The sequence below is a fragment of the Schistocerca nitens genome, chromosome 1, assembly GCF_023898315.1.
Source record: "Schistocerca nitens isolate TAMUIC-IGC-003100 chromosome 1, iqSchNite1.1, whole genome shotgun sequence".
In the NCBI taxonomy this organism is placed as follows: Eukaryota; Metazoa; Arthropoda; class Insecta; order Orthoptera; family Acrididae; genus Schistocerca; species Schistocerca nitens.
In genome coordinates this window covers 54306649-54328095 of record NC_064614.1, presented here as the reverse complement: position 1 = coordinate 54328095, position 21447 = coordinate 54306649, and the positions used below count along the sequence as shown (strand labels likewise).

Here is a 21447-nt window from a genome sequence, read left to right as displayed (position 1 = left end):
GAGTGTCACAGACATGATACGGGATTTTTTTTGGGGGGGGGGCACCATTAAAACAAAGGCGTTTTTATTTGTGGCGGAAACTTCTCACGAAATTTCAATGATAAACTGTCACCTCTGAATGCGAAAATATTTTGTTGACGACGACTACATAGGGAGAAACGATCATCATAATAAAATAAGGGAAATCAGTGCACATACGGAAAGATGCACATGTTTTTTTTTTTCGCGCGCTGTTCGCGATTGGAATAAAAGACAATTATTATGAAAGTGGTTCGATGAACCAGGAACTTAAGTGTGATTTACAGAGTATCCATGTAGATGGAGATTTAGATGGAGATGCTTAAATTGCGGGCAGAACTGGACTAGCAGAAAGGAAACGTTCTGAAACATAGTTCACCTACAGTTTACTAAAGAAACTGTTTGTTTCACACGTTCCTCTACGGTGTGAGTGCAACGACATCCCTGTTTATTCCAGTTCAGGGACTGAACTAAGAGCGAACTTTTTCGAGAAAATTTCAATTTCTGTTCCGTCAAAATTATGAGTCTATAATTTTCAGTGCGATAGGGTCCGCAGATGCGATCAGTTTTTTGAACGATTTCTTGATGCCTTCAGCTGCCATTCTCTTTATTTGATGTACGATTGTACAATTTCGGCCTTACATGATTTTTTAGTAGTAGATTATGTCATGTACGTCATTTCTGCTATGACATACCCTCTGCCAGGAACTTGAATCTGATTTGCAGAGTATTCATGTAGCTGGAGATGTAAACACCATGGCCGGTCGGGATGGTCGAGCGGTTCTAGGTGCTACAGTCTGGAACCGCGCGATTTCTACGGTCGCAGGTTCGAATCCTGCCTCGGGCATGGATGTGTGTGATGTCCTTAGGTTGGTTAGGTTTAAGTAGTTCTAAGTTCTAGGGGACTGATGACCCCAGGTGTTAACTCCCGTAGTGCTCAGAGCCATTTGAACCTTTTGTAGACATCATGTTATGCTCATAAAATAAATCCGAGATGTTCACGTTATTTTAGGAGCAAATTACTTTCCAGCAGTTGTTGAAAAGTGTTGAAAATAAACTGGTGTGCAGAAACTAAGGACGGAAGTAACTTTCGCATGATTTGTCACTGCCAGGTAACATAGGTCGAAGAAACTTGGACCATGTATAGAAAGAACTGTTATATTACAGTACGGTACAATACAGATGCTAACTGAAACAAATATGCAATGGGATGAACAAAATTACACTTTTATTCAAAGACAGTAATTACATCGAAGTTTCCGCGAACCATGATGGTCCGCTGGATATTACAGACGGTGAGACACGGTTCTTAATAGGGTTTGTGATCATCGTGAAGGGCAATGCATGCTCCCCAATGTGTTCCCATGCTTGGCAAAAGCTTGGTAAGGAATTATTATGATTCCACATCGCCACCAGTACGGTTGTCAACTGCCGTGTGGTCACTGATGGACGTGGGCATTCTTAACACGTCTCAACAATGCGTCGCATATGTGGTTGATGGGGTTTAAGTCGGAGGAACGGGCAGGTCAATCCATTCTCCGAGTATCCTGTCATTCCAAGATGTCCTCCATCTGCGCTGTTCACTGCGATCACGCATTGATTGTAAAATTCAATTCACGACCGAAAGCACCCCTGAAAAGATGCAGTTGGAAATGGAGTACAGCCGGCCGCTGTGGCCGAGCGCTTCTAGGCGCTTCAGTCTGGAACCGCGCGACCGCTACGGTCGCAGGTTCGAAACCTGCCTCGGACATGGATGTGTGTGATGTCCTTAGGTTAGTTAGGTTTAAGTAGTTCTAAGTCTATGGGACTGATGACCCCAGATGTTAAGTCCCACAGTGCTCAGAGCCATTTGAACCATTTGAATGGAGTACAGTGTCACAATAACATTGATCAGGGACTGTACAGTGTTCAAAGTTACTCAGGTCAGCAGCGCATGAGACCTTTTGCCTTCCCATACCGTAACAGCTGGACCACCAAAACGATCGTGTTCGACAATGTTAATTGGTGCATTACATGTTCCCACTTCTCACCATATGAGGGTATGTCCGGCAGTGTCGGACGTGGACGATCTCGTAGTCTGGGTGTTGTGGTGTAGGGAGACATAATACTGCGTGGGCTACTGACCATTAAATCTTTGTACACGGTGTAATGACCAGTCAACGTTATTGTGACACTATATCCTTCCTCATTTGCATCTTTCCAAGGATGCATTCGGCCTGGCTTAATTTTTATGCGTGTCAATGCGTGACAGCATCAAGCAGCACAGGTGCATTAGCTCTTGGAACCAGAAGATATTTGGTGAATGGGCTGACCTGTCCGTTCCGCAGACTTAAATTCCATCCACTATACCTGGGATGCGTTAGGGAGTCATATTACAACTTGCAGCAACGAGCATCCAGCAACTGTCATCCGTGCTGGTGGAGGAAAGGAACGCTCTACAACAATAACTCCCTACCAACATTGCGTTAACAGCCATGTACCGCCGTTTTTAATGTCCCTGGGACTATCATGGTTCTCGGTGACTTCAGTGTAGTTCTTATGTTTGAATAAAAGTGTCATGTCATTTTTTATTTGTTTGAAGTACTTTCAAGACCTGAGTCGAAACAAGGCCCCGGGAGTAGACAACATTCCATTAGAACTACTGACAGCCTTGGGAGAGACAGTCCTGACAAAACTCTACCATCTGGTGACCAAGATGTATGAGAAAGGCGAACTACCCTCAGACTTCAAGAAGACTATAATAATTCAAATCCCAAAGAAAGAAGGTGTTGACACATGTGAAAATTACCGAACTATCAGTTTAATAAGCCATGTCTGCAAAATGCTAATGCGAATTCTTTACAGACGAATGGAAAAAATGGTAGAAGCCGACCTCGGGGAAGATCAGTTTGGATTCCGTAGAAATGTTGGAACACGTGAGGCAATACTGACCCTACGACTTATCTTAGAAGAAAGATTAAGAAAAGGCAAACCTACGTTTCTAGCATTTGTAGACTTAGAGAAAGCTTTTGACAATGTTGACTGGAATACTCTCTTTCAAATTCTAAAGGGGGCAGGGGTAAAATACAGGGAGCGAAAGGTTATTAACAATTTGAGCAGAACAGAAACCAGATGGCAGTTATAAGATCGAGGGGCATGAAAGGGAAGCAGTGGTTGGGAAGGGAGTGAGACAGGGTTGTAGCCTCTCCCCGATGTTATTCAATCTGTATATTGAGCAAGCAGTAAAGGAAACAAAAGAAAAATTCGGAGTAGGTATTAAAATCCACGGAGAAGAAATAAAAACTTTGAGGTTCGCCGATGACATTGTAATTCTGTCAGAGACAGCAAAGGACTTGGAAGAGCAGTTGAACGGAATGGACAGTGTCTTGAAAGGAGGATATAAGATGAACATCAACAAAAGCAAAACGAGGGTAATGGAATGTAGTCGAATTAAGTCGGGTGATGCTGAGGGAATTAGATTAGGAAATGAGACACTTAAAGTAGTAAAGGAGTTTTGCTATTTGGGGAGCAAAATAACTGATGATGGTCGAAGTAGAGAGGATATAAAATGTAGACTGGCAATGACAAGGAAAGCGTTTCTGAAGAAGAGAAATTTGTTAACATCGAGTATAGATTTAAGTGTCAGGAAGTCATTTCTGAAAGTATTTGTATGGAGTGTAGCCATGTATGGAAGTGAAACATGGACGATAAATAGTTTGGACAAGAAGAGAATAGAAGCTTTCGAAATGTGGTGCTACAGAAGAATGCTGAAGATTAGATGGGTAGAACACATAACTAATGATGAAGTATTGAATAGAATTGGGGAGAAGAGGAGTATGTGGCACAACTTGACAAAAAGAAGGGACCGGTTAGTAGGACATGTTCTGAGGCATCAAGGGATCACAAATTTAGCATTGGAGGGCAGCGTGGAGGGTAAAAATGGTAGAGGGAGACCAAGAGATGAATACACTAAGCAGATTGAGAAGGATGTAGGTTGCAGTAAGTACTGGGAGATGAAGAAGCTTGCACAGGATCGAGTAGCATGGAGAGATGCATCATACCAGTCTCAGGACTGAAGACCGCAACAACAACAACTATACTGCAGCAGTTCTTTCTATGTACAGTCAAAGTTCCATCGGTCTGTGTTACTAAGTAATGACGCATCATCTTGCGAAAGTTACTTTCGTCCTTAAGTTTTGAATACCAGTGTATTATGAGTCTGTGAACTTGTGCAACAATTTACTAAGTCTTGAATGCCCGCCCGGCTAGCCGCGCGGTCTAACGCGCTGCTTCTCGAGTAGGAAGTCGTGCCAGTCCCCGGCACGAATCCGCTCGGCGGATTAGTGTCGAGGTCCGGTATGCCGGCCAGCCTGTGGATGGAATTTAAGGCGGTTTTCCATCTGCCTCGGCGAATGCGGGCTGGTTCCCCTTATTCCGCCTCAGTTACACTACGTCGGCGAATGCTGCGCGTACACCATAATTACTCTACCACACGAATATTTGGTATATTTGGGGTTACACTCGTCTGGTATGAGACGTTCCCGGGGGGAGGGGTCCACTGGGGGCGCAACCGCGCAATAATCCTGGGTTCGGTGTGGGTCGGCGGTGGGGTAGGTGGACTGCTGTGGCCTGTTCTGGAGTGGTGAACCACTGAGGGCTACGGCGGGACGAAGCCCCTCCGTCGTTTCTAGGTTCCCCGTTTAACACACAATACACAAGTCTTGAACATCGCGCTGGGGAACAGGGTGAGAGATCACAAAACCTACTGTAGAAAATTTTACGAGTCTTTAGCTCTGGCGCACGAAAAATTTGTAACCGATGTGTCACTTATTCGCAAGGTGCCGTTTTACCGCAGTTCCCATGCAACAAAGTGAACCAAGATTAGTATTGTCGAGTTTCTTTTACAGGCTTGTTTACATGCTTGCCCACAGTCTCCAAATACTTCGTAAAAGAAAATATGGCGTGTTGTAGGTTGTATATTTATATCATTTATCTGCTGTGCTACTTGCCAGTTTTGAGTATCAAATGGTTCAAATGGCTCTGAGCACTATGGGACTTAACATCTGTGGTCATCAGTCCCCTAGAACTTAGAACTACTTAAATCTAACTAACCTAAAGACATCACACACATCCATGCCCGAGGCAGGATTCGAACCTGCGACCGGAGCAGTCACACGGTTCCAGACTGAAGCGCCTAGACCGCACGGCCACACCGGCCGGCTGTTTTGAGTATCATGTTATTTTCAAGCACATATACATTAACGGTTCAAAATGGTTCAAATGGCTCTGAGCACTATGGGACTCAATGTCTCAGGTCATTAGTCCCCTAGAACTTAGAACTACTTAAACCTAACTAACCTAAGGACATCACACACATCCATGCCCGAGGCAGGATTCGAACCTGCGACCGTAGCAGCCTCACGGTTCCGGACTGCGCGCCTAGAACCGCGAGACCACCGCGGCCGGCCATTTACGGTATTCACAATGTCACACGAATGTGGCACACAAATCAGATTATCATTCAACATGAGTGGCTTAGCATGTGGTTTGATGACCTGATTTGTAAGTAGACAGCATTTAAGCAGTCACGTCATGTAGGTTAGATTAAACAAAAGCTATCTGGAACATAACTGTAAATGGTATTCTTAGCTCAACGATATTTTGTTATCATATTAGTGAACTTTAGGGTTTTTCTAATTAGTATGTCGTAATTTATAAGGGGCAGTCAAATGAAAACCACACAAGTGGAGGAAAAAAGTAAGTAAACTGTTTATTATTTCAAAAGTGATCGCCGTAACTGTTAATACAATTATCCCACTGCGAGACAAGACGGTCGATGCCTACATGGAAAAATGTTTGCGATTGCCTACGGAACCATGATTATACCCACGCGTGCTCCTCTTCGTTCGAAGCATATCGACGGCACGAATGCCTTTCTTCAGGACTCCAAAAATATGGAAATCGCATGTGGAGAAATGGGGACTGTATGGAGGATGCGTAAAGTCTTCCCAGCGAAACGTCTGCAGCGTAATCGAAACAAACTTTGCAACACGTCTGAACATTCTAACGGATAAATGGAGAATATTTCACAGACCTATCAATGTTAACATGAATTTTAGTATTAACATTATAAAATGTTGCTGAGTCTTTCACAACTACTGCCATTTCAGAGACGTTTTTAACTTTGAAGACATTTTATGTATACTGGGGCTCGCATTCGGGAGGACGACGGTTCAATCCCGCGTCCGGCCATCCTGATTTAGGTTTTCCGTGATTTCCCTAAATCGCTCCAGGCAAATGCCGGGATGGTTCCTTTCAAAGAGGACGGCCGACTTCATTCCCCGTCCTTTCCTAATCCGATGAGACCGATGACCTCGCTGTTTGGTCTCTTCCCCCAAAACAATCCAATCCAAGGAGAAACTTCACTTAAGAGTAGAAGAAATGCTTTTACTGATTACAGACAATGCCGGTTAAGTACCATGGCAAGTCAAATGTAACTAAACGTGCTCGGTAACAATCGTAGTGAATACTGAATTAATTTATTACCGAAAATGAAAGACTATTTAATTTACATGGCTATTAAAAGATGTGTAATTATGTATTTTGTGGTTGCAGTACAATAAAGTATTCATTACAATAAACTGGCTAAAGTAACAGAATTTGTTTTAAACTGTTGTTATTAACTGAAGATTTAGTGGTTTTTGCGAACATTTCTCGTGGAGAATATCAGCGCTGTCGATAAAATACTTTAAAACTGAATTAAAAACAATCTTGACTACAGTGAAATATTTGTTGTCAATGGTAAGCGGTTTCGGCCAAAATGTGATCCTCTTCAGACCATATTACACAGAAATGTAAGTAGGAAATGCATTTTGAGGGAAATATGATAACAATAGTAAAATATAAAATACATAAAATATAATTTAAAAGAAAGAAATTATACCTATGATGACAGGCGGGGGGAGTAGCTATCGTGAATCCACGAACGTCATCTTCTGAAGATAGTAATTTGAAGATTTGTTTATTCAGGTAAAAGGTCTCTCGCCAGTGAACAAAGCGTTTGCTGCTAAGCGCTATTCCAGGTTCTGAATGGCGACATTCGAGCAAAACCTCCCTACAGAATAATAGTTAGATAGCTACATTATTTTTTTCCTGATCCCGTTTCTCAGCAAAATCCTCTCACACTTGAAACCATGGGGATCTCCTATCATGATACTCCTCGGGAGACGTGTTCCTTAGTTCAGGGTGTTTATTTAGCTCTTCAGTGAAGAACTGCACATCCAAACCGGCTGCATCAATGGCAAGCTGGCGGTAGCTGTTGCTATATTTCGTTCATCATAAGAATAAACCTGATGTGAACAAACACAAACACGGAGACTGGTCAACAGCTGTAGCGCACGTGCACTGGTGTTGTTACGCTCGTTGAGGTTGGTTTAGCTTATGTATTAGATATCTTACTACTCTGAGAATGTAAATGAAACTTTAAGATATTCTAATGGATTAACAGCCATCAACGTTTTTTAATCATACGCTAGCTACGTAGTCTTTATTTTAAAAATCGTGTATAATCGCAGTTTCTGTAAACGCTACATGTGTTCTGATTGTCGCCCTGTTAATACGTACTGTGAAAAATGGCGACATTTCTTCCTGCTTCGTAGTGAAACATCGTGCCAGTTACAATGGCGAGAAACAAGTTGTTCTTACTGTTTTTCACAGGATTACAGACAAAACTGATTTTAAATATTTTTGGGAAACAGAATTTACAAAATATATGCGTGGCGCAATCGGTAGCATTGTAGTCTGATAATCGAATATTCTCTGGGGTGCCCATTTGAATTTCGCTGTGAATTTTCTTTTCTTTTTTTCGTTCTGTTTGGATATCTACATAATTTAAATATGAAATTAATTAAATACGTGCTAATTAACTCATAATTAATCATCATTTTTATTATAAATGCACGTCTTTTAGTTTCCAGCTACATGTCGCACGCAAAATACCGGTTATCATTGCAAATATAAATTCTTAATTATTGATATTTTATGTAAGAGTTTAAGGTAAGGAAACATTACAAAATTAAATTTTGGTAGAAAAATGGAAAATCAAATACTCTTCATTTATTTGTGTTCATCGTTTTATAGCACAGATGTGGTCTTACACGAGCCAGAGTGATATGCGCCTTAAAAGAATGAAAAACGATAATATTCACAGACTGGAGTATACTGTCGAAATGCTGGCATCTTTACAGTTGCCACTGTATACAGCAATCTGAAACCAATAGGACTGATCTGGAGCCGACCTGACCGTGGAACACTAAAGAGGGCGCGGAATGTTACATTGCTACTAAACCATCGTAAACTGTACTATTCCTCATTTTATTCAACGGAAATGGTAATTTATAGTTTACAAATTACTTCATTACAATATTACATATCCAATGGTATTTTACATACCAAATTAAGTAAAAAAGTGTCCTGTTTCATACCCTACTGCAATAGTAAATTTTACGAGGGTTTAGTAATCGAGGGTCAGGTGATTTGTCTCGAGAAATAACAAGATATTCAAGCAGTCAGACGTAATGGAAGTAATGCACGAAGCTTCGTCACACGTCAATGCCGATAGTTGACGAAATACAGAACAGCACGTGATAAAAAAAGAGGAGAAAATGTAGCATTTTGGATTGCTTTGGGGATTCTGTTGATCACCTGATTATTAACGTAGCACATGACAGTTACAGTACTGAAAAGTATTCCCAGGAGTCGGATGTGGAAGAAGTTCAGACATTACCAGGCGATTGACTGTAATACCTTCAGCGGCTTCAGTACTTAACTATATGGTGAAAATCTCTGCAATTCGCTTTTACGTCACTCATAGCTCTCGCAGAAAAATTACCCTGCGCTTAAGTTAGGAATTTTCATTACTCTTGTAATTAATTGCAACACTATGTTAGCTAAGAAAATTGCAACTCTTCACACCACTGCAGGTTAGCTGGATCACGTGGCTGGCTGGTGCTGTCCAAGTTAAATGTGCCGGTCAAGCTGTTGCCCCGTGTCAGCACCGAGTGGATGCGCGCCTAATGCACAGCATATGACGTATCCTTACTATCGGCTGTGCTCGAGGCAGCTTGGTTTCCGCTCCACGTGAAACGAAATCCAATGAGGTTCCAAAGCGGAAGAATACATACTGTAATGTTTAGATCAGGTTCACTCATACGATGAACGCAGTACAGGGTTGCGAACTCCTGTGCACTGTCCCATTCACCTATAATGACTGCTGCTACGCGGCGATCGGTGAGATCGCTACGTTGCAGCAATGGTTAGGGAGCGTAGTTCTCTCGCCGTGTTCTCGCGGGGAGTTGTCATCGCCGCTGTCGAAGTGTGCGCGGCTCCCTGTTTCACTTGCGCTGTTTAAGCGCGCAAGACAATGATGCTGCGAGTTCGCAATAATCGCTCTTCTGCGTGGCGCTCTCCAACAGATAAGCACGAATACCGCTGCGGCTCGAGGCTTTCCGTTTTCCTATTTCAAATATCTGAGTACTTCCTCATGACTGCTGCCGTGTCCAATTGTTAACTGCGGGGAATTCATTAGGGAAACGAACAAAATCTCTCGTCTAACAAGGGAACCTCCCCATCGCACCCCCCTCAGATTTAATTATAACTTGGCACAGTGGATAGGCCTTGATAAACAGAACACAGATCAATTGAGAAAACAGGAAGAAGTTGTGTGGAACGGTGAAAAAATAAGCAAAATATGCAAACTGAGTAGTCCATGGGCCACATAAGCAACATCAAGGAGAACGTGAGCTGAGGAGCGCCGTGGTCCCGTGGTAGCGTGAGCAGTTCCAGAAAGAGAGGTCCTTGGTTCAAGTCTTCCCACGAGTCAAAATTTTACTTTCTTTATTTTTGCATAGTTATTATCTGTCCGTTCGTTCATTGACGTCTCTGTTCACTGTAATAAGTTTAGTGTCTGTGTTTTGCGACCGCATCGCAAAACCGTGCGATTAGTAGACGAAAGGACGTGCCTCTCCAATCGGAACCGAAAACATTTGATCGCAAGGTCATAGGTCAACCGATTCCTCCACAGGAAAACACATCTGATATATTCTATACGACACTGGTGACGGCATGTGCGTCACATGACAGGAATATGTTGTCGACCCACCTAACTTGTACACTTGGCGAATGGGTAAAATGATTCTTCTACCTTGCCCGATTTAGGTTTTCTTGTGGATGTGATAATCACTCCCAAAAAAGTGATGAAAACATAAGAGTTTGTCACATAAACTGAAAATAAAAAATTAAAGTTTTCACTCGATGGAAGATTTGAACCAAGGACCTTTCGTTCCGCAGCTGCTCACGTTACCACGAGACCACGGCGCTCGTGCGGTCCCAGTGTCCTTGATGTTGCTTATATGGCCCATGGACTACTCAGTTTGTATATTTTGTTTATTTTTTCACAGTTCCACACAACTTCTTCCTGTTTTCTCAATTGATCTGTGTTCAGTTTTTCAAGGCCTATCCACTGTGCCAACTTATAACTAAATCTGAGGGGGGTGCGATGGGGAGGTTCCCTTGTCAGTAGCGCTCCCCGAGAGATAAGCAAAAATACCGCTGAAGCTCGAGGCTTTCCGTTTTCCTATTTCACATATCTGAGTACTTCCTCATGACTCCTGCCGTGTCCAGTTGTTAACTGCGGGGAATTCATTAGAAACTAACACGAGGACGCCTAGCCAGTTGTAAATGCTTTTGATGATCCTTTCTGTACGTCTTTCTGAAGTAAATGGCAAGAGCCAATTTGTTCTACCTGTCATAAGGGGATTTCTCTCTTCTTTTCATTTCAGTGGCACTGTATACCACAACCTTCTGTTATTCCTGACAGGGCCCACTACCTCTACACTTGTATACCTGTATTTGCGCAATGTGTGCTATTCTCTGTACGACACACTGAATGCGTTCTCCTATGCATTTGGGATATAAAATAGAAGACAAAAATGAGTCAACACCGTAGACGTGTTTTTTGTCAGGATGACATGAATGAGTCTTAATGGCGTACGATTGTAGGCGTCCAGAAGTACGTGCATTCCACCACATGGATTGCACAGGAGTTATATGCAACTAGGACCAGCCGGCCGGAGTGGCCGAGCGGTTTTAGGCGCTACAGTCTGGAACCGTGCGACCGCTGCGGTCGCAGGTTCGAATCCTGCTTCGGGCATGGATGTGTGTGATGTCCTTAGGTTAGGAAAAAAAAACTAGGACCATTTCACCGATGTTATTACGAAATGGAAATGTGAAGTGAGCGCTATACCCGATTATTGAAAAAAACTAAACTCCTCCCGAAGAGGCCATGAAGGCCCAACGACACCGACCGGCCGCCGTGTCATCCTCAGCTCATAGGCGTCACTGGATACAGATGTGGAGGGGCATGTGGTTAGCACACCGCTCTCCCGGCCGTATGTCAGTTTCCAAGACCGGAGCCGCTACTTCCTCAATCAAGTAGCTCCTTAGTTTGCCTCACAAGGGCTGAGTGCACCCCGCTTGCCAACAGCGCTCGGCAGACTGGATGGTCACCCATCCAAGTGCTAGCCCAGTCCGACAGCGCTTAACTTCGGTGATCTGACGGGAACCGGTGTTACCGCTGCGGCAAGGCCGATGGCACCCGATTATTGACGTTTTACAAATAAAATAAAAAGGGCTTCACGACTCTAGAGCTGTACGAAAGACTCGTCATAAACAACCGTCAACAGCAGAACACGATTTACACTGCAGTTGACAGACAGAAATATGTGCTGAAACGTACATTACTGCGGTGACTGTTCTGCTAAGTTAACGTTCTCCACAGATGAGAAGCACTTCTATCTTCTCTTCGTTGCTGTACATTGTACTCACGCTTCAACTGAAGACGGTTGACTGAATGATTGGTGTGGATTTTCATTGTCTTTACATTCGTTTGCTGTCAACTCGAGCAAGAGGACGGGTTACGTTCCCCTGGGTGTGCTTGCAGAGGAGAGTCGTAATCAACTTTGTGTCATGTTTTTAATAACGCCATGTTTATATGAATTGTAGATATGTGACCCTTTTTAAACAGATCTTCCGTAGAGGATTACCGAATAAAAATGAATCATCACTGCAAACACCAAGTCTGCGATAAGCTTTGGCGGTATCGATTACACTTGTCTATGTGGGCAAAAATGTATATTTTCTATATACTTTCACTTCTCACGACGCGTTTTGGTTTCACCATTTTCAGATATTACGTCGATACATAGTACCTTATCGTTTTGTAAATTCCTTCATCACGTCAGGTACGCAAACTATCTCAGGCTATACGGGATGTTAAAAGAGAAAAACATGTCGGCTTGTAACATATCTGATAATGGTGATAACGAAATTCGTCATTAGAAGTGAAAAATACAGAAAGAATATTTGCTTGGTGTACTAGGCAAGTGTAATCGTTAGTAAAAAAAAAAGTGACGGTGTTTAAAACTGATGTGCTAACAAAACCACAAGAAAACCATTCATGCTGGTTGTTGTCTACCGGGTAGCCAGCCATGTATTTTCACCATACAGATAATGGTCATTAATGTCCCCCTGGCAGCTAACCACATATATTTAAAATTATAGATGGTCAACGAAGATACTTTATGAGAAAGATAGTAATATCTACGATATGAATTATCAGTTTTTCATTTGCTGAAAATCACTTGATTAGTTCTGTGGTGATTCTCAACACGTATTCCTTTACGTAGACGAGGAACTGGTAAAATGGCGATTATGACATCCGAAGGTACTGGAAAAATTTACTGTCGTTTACACTTCGAACATCAAACAAAGTACAACACAAAAATCTAGACAACTTAGTAGCATACATAGGACGCTTTCTGAATGCCCTAAGTCTTCACTTGTTTTTTATAACGAAGTGTAAGGAAAAAAGTTCTTCCTAGGACGCCATTCTCCCATCTGACTATTAGCCCGTGAAAGGCGAAAAGTTATTCAAAACTTGAGCCGCCTGTTGACCAGTTCGCGAGCCCTCTGACAACTACCGGCATCACTAGTGAGTCTGCCGGACGTTGTGACCGCGCGGTTCTAGGCGCTTCAGTCAGGTTCGAATCCTGCCTCGGGCATGGGTGTGTGTGATGTCCTTAGATTAGTTAGGTTTACGTAGTTCTAAGTTCTAGGGGACTGATGACCTCAGACGTTTAGTCCCGTAGTGCTCAGAGCCATTTGAACTAGTGACTCTCTGGTCGACACACGGGACCAACGAGATATACGGGCCCTGTGGCGTACGTCTCAGTGACCGCCAATGTCGAGGAGCGAGTTACCATTTCAGACCAGTTTAATACCTCTTAGTTGTCTGTTTGAACACACGTCAAAGTTAATGACTTTAGTGGGTACTTTTCCATTGAGATAATGATTTTCCCTCTGTCCCGAGGCGAGTTGAGCATTCGCGATGTATGTAGAGGGGTATTTGTCGTGGGCCGCGTCATCGCATCAGTCGCCCAAAGTCTCCATTTACTGCAATAACTCCGTTACCGTTTTTCCAATAGCAGACCAGTGGTGCCGTTAGCTACCGTCGGCTGATAGTCTGCATAACGTCGGTTTAGAATAGAAAGCTCGTATCTAAGAAAAAATAAAAAGATTAAAAAATACACTCCTGGAAATGGAAAAAAGAACACATTGACACCGGTGTGTCAGACCCACCATACTTGCTCCGGACACTGCGAGAGGGCTGTACAAGCAATGATCACACGCACGGCACAGCGGACACACCAGGAACCGCGGTGTTGGCCGTCGAATGGCGCTAGCTGCGCAGCATTTGTGCACCGCCGCCGTCAGTGTCAGCCAGTTTGCCGTGGCATACGGAGCTCCATCGCAGTCTTTAACACTGGTAGCATGCCGCGACAGCGTGGACGTGAACCGTATGTGCAGTTGACGGACTTTGAGCGAGGGCGTATAGTGGGCATGCGGGAGGCCGGGTGGACGTACCGCCGAATTGCTCAACACGTGGGGCGTGAGGTCTCCACAGTACATCGATGTTGTCGCCAGTGGTCGGCGGAAGGTGCACGTGCCCGTCGACCTGGGACCGGACCGCAGCGACGCACGGATGCACACCAAGACCGTAGGATCCTACGCAGTGCCGTAGGGGACCGCACCGCCACTTCCCAGCAAATTAGGGACACTGTTGCTCCTGGGGTATCGGCGAGGACCATTCGCAACCGTCTCCATGAAGCTGGGCTACGGTCCCGCACACCGTTAGGCCGTCTTCCGCTCACGCCCCAACATCGTGCAGCCCGCGTCCAGTGGTGTCGCGACAGGCGTGAATGGAGGGACGAATGGAGACGTGTCGTCTTCAGCGATGAGAGTCGCTTCTGCCTTGGTGCCAATGATGGTCGTATGCGTGTTTGGCGCCGTGCAGGTGAGCGCCACAATCAGGACTGCATACGACCGAGGCACACAGGGCCAACACCCGGCATCATGGTGTGGGGAGCGATCTCCTACACTGGCCGTACACCACTGGTGATCGTCGAGGGGACACTGAATAGTGCACGGTACATCCAAACCGTCATCGAACCCATCGTTCTACCATTCCTAGACCGGCAAGGGAACTTGCTGTTCCAACAGGACAATGCACGTCCGCATGTATCCCGTGCCACCCAACGTGCTCTAGAAGGTGTAAGTCAACTACCCTGGCCAGCAAGATCTCTGGATCTGTCCTCCATTGAGCATGTTTGGGACTGGATGAAGCGTCGTCTCACGCGGTCTGCACGTCCAGCACGAACGCTGGTCCAACTGAGGCGCCAGGTGGAAATGGCATGGCAAGCCGTTCCACAGGACTACATCCAGCATCTCTACGATCGTCTCCATGGGAGAATAGCAGCCTGCATTGCTGCGAAAGGTGGATATACACTGTACTAGTGCCGACATTGTGCATGCTCTGTTGCCTGTGTCTATGTGCCTGTGGTTCTGTCAGTGTGATCATGTGATGTATCTGACCCCAGGAATGTGTCAATAAAGTTTCCCCTTCCTGGGACAATGAATTCACGGTGTTCTTATTTCAATTTCCAGGAGTGTATTTTTATTGCATTATCAGGTAGAAAAACCTCTTATCTCAAGTATTAGTAAGTCAGTGAGAGGTAACGCCCTGCATACTGCGTTCTAGTGAGGAAAGAGAGAAACCACTTATATAGCTCTGCAACCGGTTTAGTTGAGAAACTAACTTGTGAAGTTTGTTGTACGTACTTTAATGATATGCAACAGTTTTCACCAGACAAAGCATACATTTATCACGATAAATACACACGCTTCTATTTATCTTTAAGTTAAGCTGTTAATCGATATACGCGATAATCTTAACTCTAGAATGCTACAACTACACTGCTGGCCACCGTAAATGCAACACCAAGAAAGACAGGAGGAAGCACAACAAAACTTATTTTGTAGATAACATGTTGACCAAGTATCAAATGATTACGTTTTGCAGACGTCTGTGACATGTGGTTCCTGCCAGAATCAGTAGCCAGAGTAGCCGCCATTGTTGGAGATCACAGCTGCCACACGTCTCGGCATTGAGTCAAAGAGACGTTGGATGTGTTCCTGGGGTACAGCAGCCCAAGCAGTTTCCACACGTTGCCAAAGATCATATGGTCTGGCAGCTGGGGATGTAATCTGGGTCACTCGTTGAGCAACCATGGACCACATGTTTTCTATCGGCGAAAGATCCGGAGAGCGAGCCGGCCAGGGAAGCAATTCAATCTGGTTATTGACGAAGAACCTTTGGACAATGCGTGCCACGTGTGGTCGCGCATTATCCTGTTGAAATATGGCTGTGGCCGAGCCCTGAAGGTAAGGAAGGACAACTGGCTCGAGCACCTCGGATATGTAGCGCCGGCTATTTAAAGTACCGGCAATGCGTACTAGAGGCGTGCGAGAGTAATATCCAATACCGCTCCATACCACAATACCCGGTGCAAGACCAGTGTGGCGGTGCATAATGCAGCTGTCCAGCATCCTCTCTCCACGGTGTCTCCACACTCGAATCCGACCATCGTGGTGCTGCAGATAGAAGCGTGCCTCGTCAGTAAAGACAATGTCATTCCATTCTGCCGTCCACATCCGTCTGTCATCACACCATTGCCGACGGAGACGTCTGTGGTTCTGCGTCAATGGTAGACGAAGCAATGGACGTCTTGCGGACAGACCACTCTGCTGTAAACGGCGTCGAATGGTACGCGCAGACACTGGATGATGCGTTACAGACGCAATGTGTTGTGCTATGGTTCGGGATGTCACTGAGCGATCCGTCACTGCCATGCGCACAATTTGCCTATCAGCACGTGCAGTGGTGCACCGAGGTGAATGCGATCGACCACGTCGGTCCGTCGTACCCTCCTGCATCCAACTGTCACATATCCGCATTACAGTTGTTTGGTTTCGTCCAACACGACTAGCGATTTCTCTGTATGATAATCCACAATCTCGGTAAGCCACTATCCTTCCTCTGTCGAACTCGGATACTTGATCAAAAGATGTTCGCTGTTGTCTACGAGGCATAACTGATCGTCTTGTGAAACAACCACAAGGTAAACACACGTGCCGAACGTACACTCGTCGGCCGGCCGAAGTGGCCGTGCGGTTAAAGGCGCTGCAGTCTGGAACCGCAAGACCGCTACGGTCGCAGGTTCGAATCCTGCCTCGGGCATGGATGTTTGTGATGTCCTTAGGTTAGTTAGGTTTAACTAGTTCTAAGTTCTAGGGGACTAATGACCTCAGCAGTTGAGTCCCATAGTGCTCAGAGCCATTTGAGCCGTACACTCGTCGAAATCGCCAAGCCTTAAATGGCGCTATGAGGTGGCGCCACAGGCGCGCGTGATGTGCGTCTGCGCTGAAATTCTAATCAGTTGCATATCTCATCGCTGCAAACTCATGGTGTAATTTTCACTTGATTCGGATTCTTCCTTCAGGGTGTTGCATTTACGGTGGCCAGCAGTGTAGATGTGAAAAACCAAGCATAAAGATTAGGTCAGATAAAATGAAACAAGCGTAACTCATAATTAGTATATATCATCTCCCGTAAAATTTGTGTTTTCTGAAGTACGGAGTTTTCCGTATATGCTGACATATACTACAAGGCCCTGTCAAGTAGCAGGAGGCAATAATCGCACCACTAGTCGCCTTCAGATAATAGTGGTCGTACGATCCGCGATAGCTTACAAGTACCCACGTCCTGAACACGTTTTTGCCACCAGCAGCTGACCCTGACGGTAACTACTAACTGTGCACCCTTTGAAATGTTCCGTTACTCTCCTGTTCGCAGCATCACCCGCTCATGGGCGCGGCCGTAACCCAACACAACTCACAGCGATATGCGGCGCGCGAAACAAATTACACGTCGTATTTCTCTGCAGATTTACTCGGGAACGTTTATTGGCGGACCCGTATTACTCCTTTGTATCGCCACCCTTTTAAATCAGTCTAATTAAAAGGTCAATGGTTTCGCTTTGATCCGGGAGACAGGGTTACAATCATCACCACTCCTACACAACTAATAAAAATAGCCACACTTCGGGCTTCCATTGGAACCAACGAACTTTTTAGTTCTTGCCAAGTCCACCTCGCTCACGGAATACCACCTCCATCTAGCTAATGGGTCTGTCCTCTTCTGTGCAGCATCTTTCTACTCAATTAGAGGGCACTCACTAAACTACAACGCTTGGATAGGCCGGTATTACACTATCAAATTTCTTTGTCAAAGATTTGATCAAAGATGTGATCAAATATATTTGACAAAGACCTTTGACGTAGCGCTAGAAGGGGTATTACACTGTCATCAAATTTTTCGTCAAAGTTCAAGATGGCTGACAACAACTTGTTATTAACCTCAGCAGTTGCATGTACCGCAATTGCATTGTGTGCACATGCGGAAAAGAAGTGGGGAAAAAAAAAGGAACCATACATATGAGGTTGACAGTCTTAAATTCCTGGGATTACAACTTGATAATAAATTCAGTTGGGAGGAGCACACCACAGAACTGCAGGAACGCTTTAACAAATCTGTATTTGCAATTCGAGTGTTAGCAGACATACGCAACATAAAAATGAAAAAGCTTGCATCCTTTGCCTACTTTCATTCCATAATGTCATATGGTATAATATTTTGGGGTAACTCTTTGAGTCAAACAAAAGTTTTCAGAGTCCAACAGCGTGTAATACGTATTATTCGTGGAGTAAATTCACGGACGTCCTGCAGAAACCTCTTCAAAGAACTGGGTATACTAACTACTGCCTCTCAGTATATTTACTCCTTAATGAAATTTGTACTAAATAATATATCGCTTTTCCCAACAAACAACTCTGTTCATACATGCAATACCTCGAACAAAAATGATCTGTACAAGGACTTAAAAGCACTTACTTTAGTTCAAAAAGGGGTCCACTACTCAGAAACACTCATCTTCAATAATTTGCTAGAAAACATAAAAAATTTAGTTACAAATAAAGATCAGTATAAAATGAGCCTGAAAGACTTACTAGTGGCCAACTCCTTCTGCTCCATTGACGAAATTTTTAATAGAAACAAATGATGTATTGTATTTATTCATACTATTAGTATTGTTATTTCAGCTTAAAAAAAAAAAGTGACATGTTCCACATCCACGAGGATCTCTTCAGCACGGATCTATGGAACGAAAAACTAATCTAATCTAGGTGAAGACGTGGGTTTTACGACGACACGATAAAAGCATTCAACAAAACTTGCTACGGGATCTTACAGTGGAAGACTTCAAGTCGTACATCAATTACTTAAGAATGGATGAGCATACATTTCTGTATGTGCTCAGTGAAGTGTATCCTCATATCACAAAACACAATATTCACTTAAGAACTGCTACATCTTCAGAAGACAGGCTCACTGTAACACTCCGATTCCTTGCTACAGGAGAGGGTTATTTTAGGTTACGTTAGGTTAGGTTAGGTTAGGTCAGGTCTCCAATCTTCTTAATCTATTTTTGTATTCAGGGTGCCTCACGTTGTAAAGCGCCCCATCAGCTTCATACATTTCTATTAATTTTGTAGTTGTCGGCACACACCAATTGTATATACCGCCAGTGCTTATAAAAACACTACAGACGACAGAACGCTGCAGCGATGCTAGTGCTCCATGTGGTAACATGTCACATTACAGTGAACAGAAGACAAGCGATTTCTTTGATCAAATCTACAGAGAGGCCCTAGATTTGATCAAATATTGGACGACATTTGACAAAGTTCGTATTACACCATCAAGTATCTTTGACAAAGATTTTTGACAAAGATATTTGACAAAGAAATTTGATAGTGTAATACCGGCCATAGAAAAACGGTAGATTAAGTTGAATTCTCCATTCCTGTACGCAAGAATGCACTAGAACGCCCTTTCAAGACTCAGAACTCAGTCGATCACAGGATCATTCTGTCGTGCCTTGATGCACTCAGCGATCTCGAAAACATCGCCTTGACACCGCAGGGCTCACGATTTGCTTTATACAGCGACTTCCGACAGCACGAGAACCAAACCGGCTACTTGTAATTGCTTGAATATTTATGCATTTCAGCCAACCAACTGCAGAAGCATGCGGCGGCGCGGTTCCTTCCGTCCCTTTACGACGAACCTGCACCTACCTGTGAACATTGTCTCAGTACCTAATGCAGTCGCAGTTTTTAGCCACCGACCTGCTCAATACGCCACGCGGAATTTATGTCTTTTCCAGTCACAAAATTCACTTAAAAATTCCGAAATTTCTACACACCCATCGGAATAATTATGCCGTCACTTTACAACACTTTTGATGTATGAAACACTGCTAGATCTGGCAACTTATCATTTCCATCGGAACTACTACTACACACGTCCGAACTGTTTCATGGCTAGGCTCCGACTCCTCTCTAGAATACTCTAAGTCTTCTCTACCAGCAGAGAAAGGCGCGCGAAGAATATTGCTTTACCATTGGTCAGTTTACTCAACGGCAGGATCGGTATACTGCGCTGTCTTTTCGTTGGCCAATTTCTGCTTCCGTTGATAGCATTCGTCGATAAAATGCTGCTCTCTGTAAAGTATTTTCAAGAGCTTATTTTCAACAGGAGCTGGAAAACATTCTATAATAGGAAAATAACTTTCGTAATAGGCCCCGACCACAACCCATTTACAGCATGGGCGAAATAAAGCTAGCCCAGAAAATATTTAATGAACCTTAAAATAGGCAACCCGACTTACAGTTCCGCCCAAGAATGGATGATGTGAATTGGATAGCCTGTCTTAAGGTGCTTGAAACATAGTCTGGGCCATTTTTATTTTGCGCTTCTTGTATGTGGTGCCGTGGCCGCGAGTCGTGTGGTCGCAAACCCACTGCAGGATTGCCTTTCCTCTAGCAACACAGGTTGCACGGAACAGCCTGCCCGCTAGGCGGTGCGAGACTGCTAGCCTTTCGCACGACTTACCACAGAAGTCGCCAATGAAACGGAACCAGCAGGCAACTGGCCTCAGGGTTGTGTCAACTGGTTGCCTACCTACAGGAGCCTCGGGCTACGGTGAAGGAAAGGCAACGAATATCTACATCTACATGAATACTCTACAGATCACATTTAAGTGCCTGGCAGAGTGTTCATCCAACCACTTTCATAATAATTCTCTATTATGCCAATCTCGTACAGCGTGCTGAAGAAACTAACAGCTATATCTTTCGATGCGAGCTCTGTCTTCCTTTATTTTATTATGGTGATCGTTTCTCCCTAGGGGTAGGTCGGCGTCAACTAGATCTTTTCGCATTCGGAGGAGAAAGATGGTGACTGAAATTTCACGAGAAGTTTCCTCCCCAACGAAAAACGCCTTTGTTTTAATGACATCCACCCCAGATCCTGTATCATTTCAGTGACTCTCTCTTCCCTATTTCGCGATAATACGAAACGTGCTGCCATTATTTCAACTTTCTCGATGTACTCCGTCAATCCTGTCTGGTAAGGATCCCACATCGCGCAGCAGTATTCTAGAAGAGGACGGACAGGAGTAGTGTAAGCAGTCTCTTTAGTAGATATGTTACATTCTCTTAGTGTCCTGCCAATAAAACGCAATCTTTGATTAGCCTTCCCCACAACATTTTCTGTGTGTTCCTTCCAATTTATGTTGTTCGTAATTGTAATTCGCTGGTATTTAGTTGAATTTACGGCCTTTACATTTGTCAGATTTATCGTGTAAACGAAGTTTAACGGATTCATTTTAGCACTCATGTCGATGACCTCACATTTATTGTTATTTAGGGTCAATTTTCGCACCGTACAAATATCTTTTCCAAATCTTTTGCAATCTGTTTTTATCTTCTGATGATTTTACTAGTCGATAAACGAAAGTGTTATCTGCAAAAAACCTAAGACGGCTACTCAGATTGTCTCCTAAATCATTTACATAGACGAGGAACAGCAAA

General features: G+C 44.0%; 1 pseudogene; it reads right to left on the bottom strand.

Annotated features, from left to right (window-relative positions):
- Positions 1–11530: 11530 nt before the first annotated feature.
- LOC126209814 (5S ribosomal RNA) lies at positions 11531–11648 on the bottom strand (annotated as a pseudogene).
- Positions 11649–21447: the final 9799 nt, after the last annotated feature.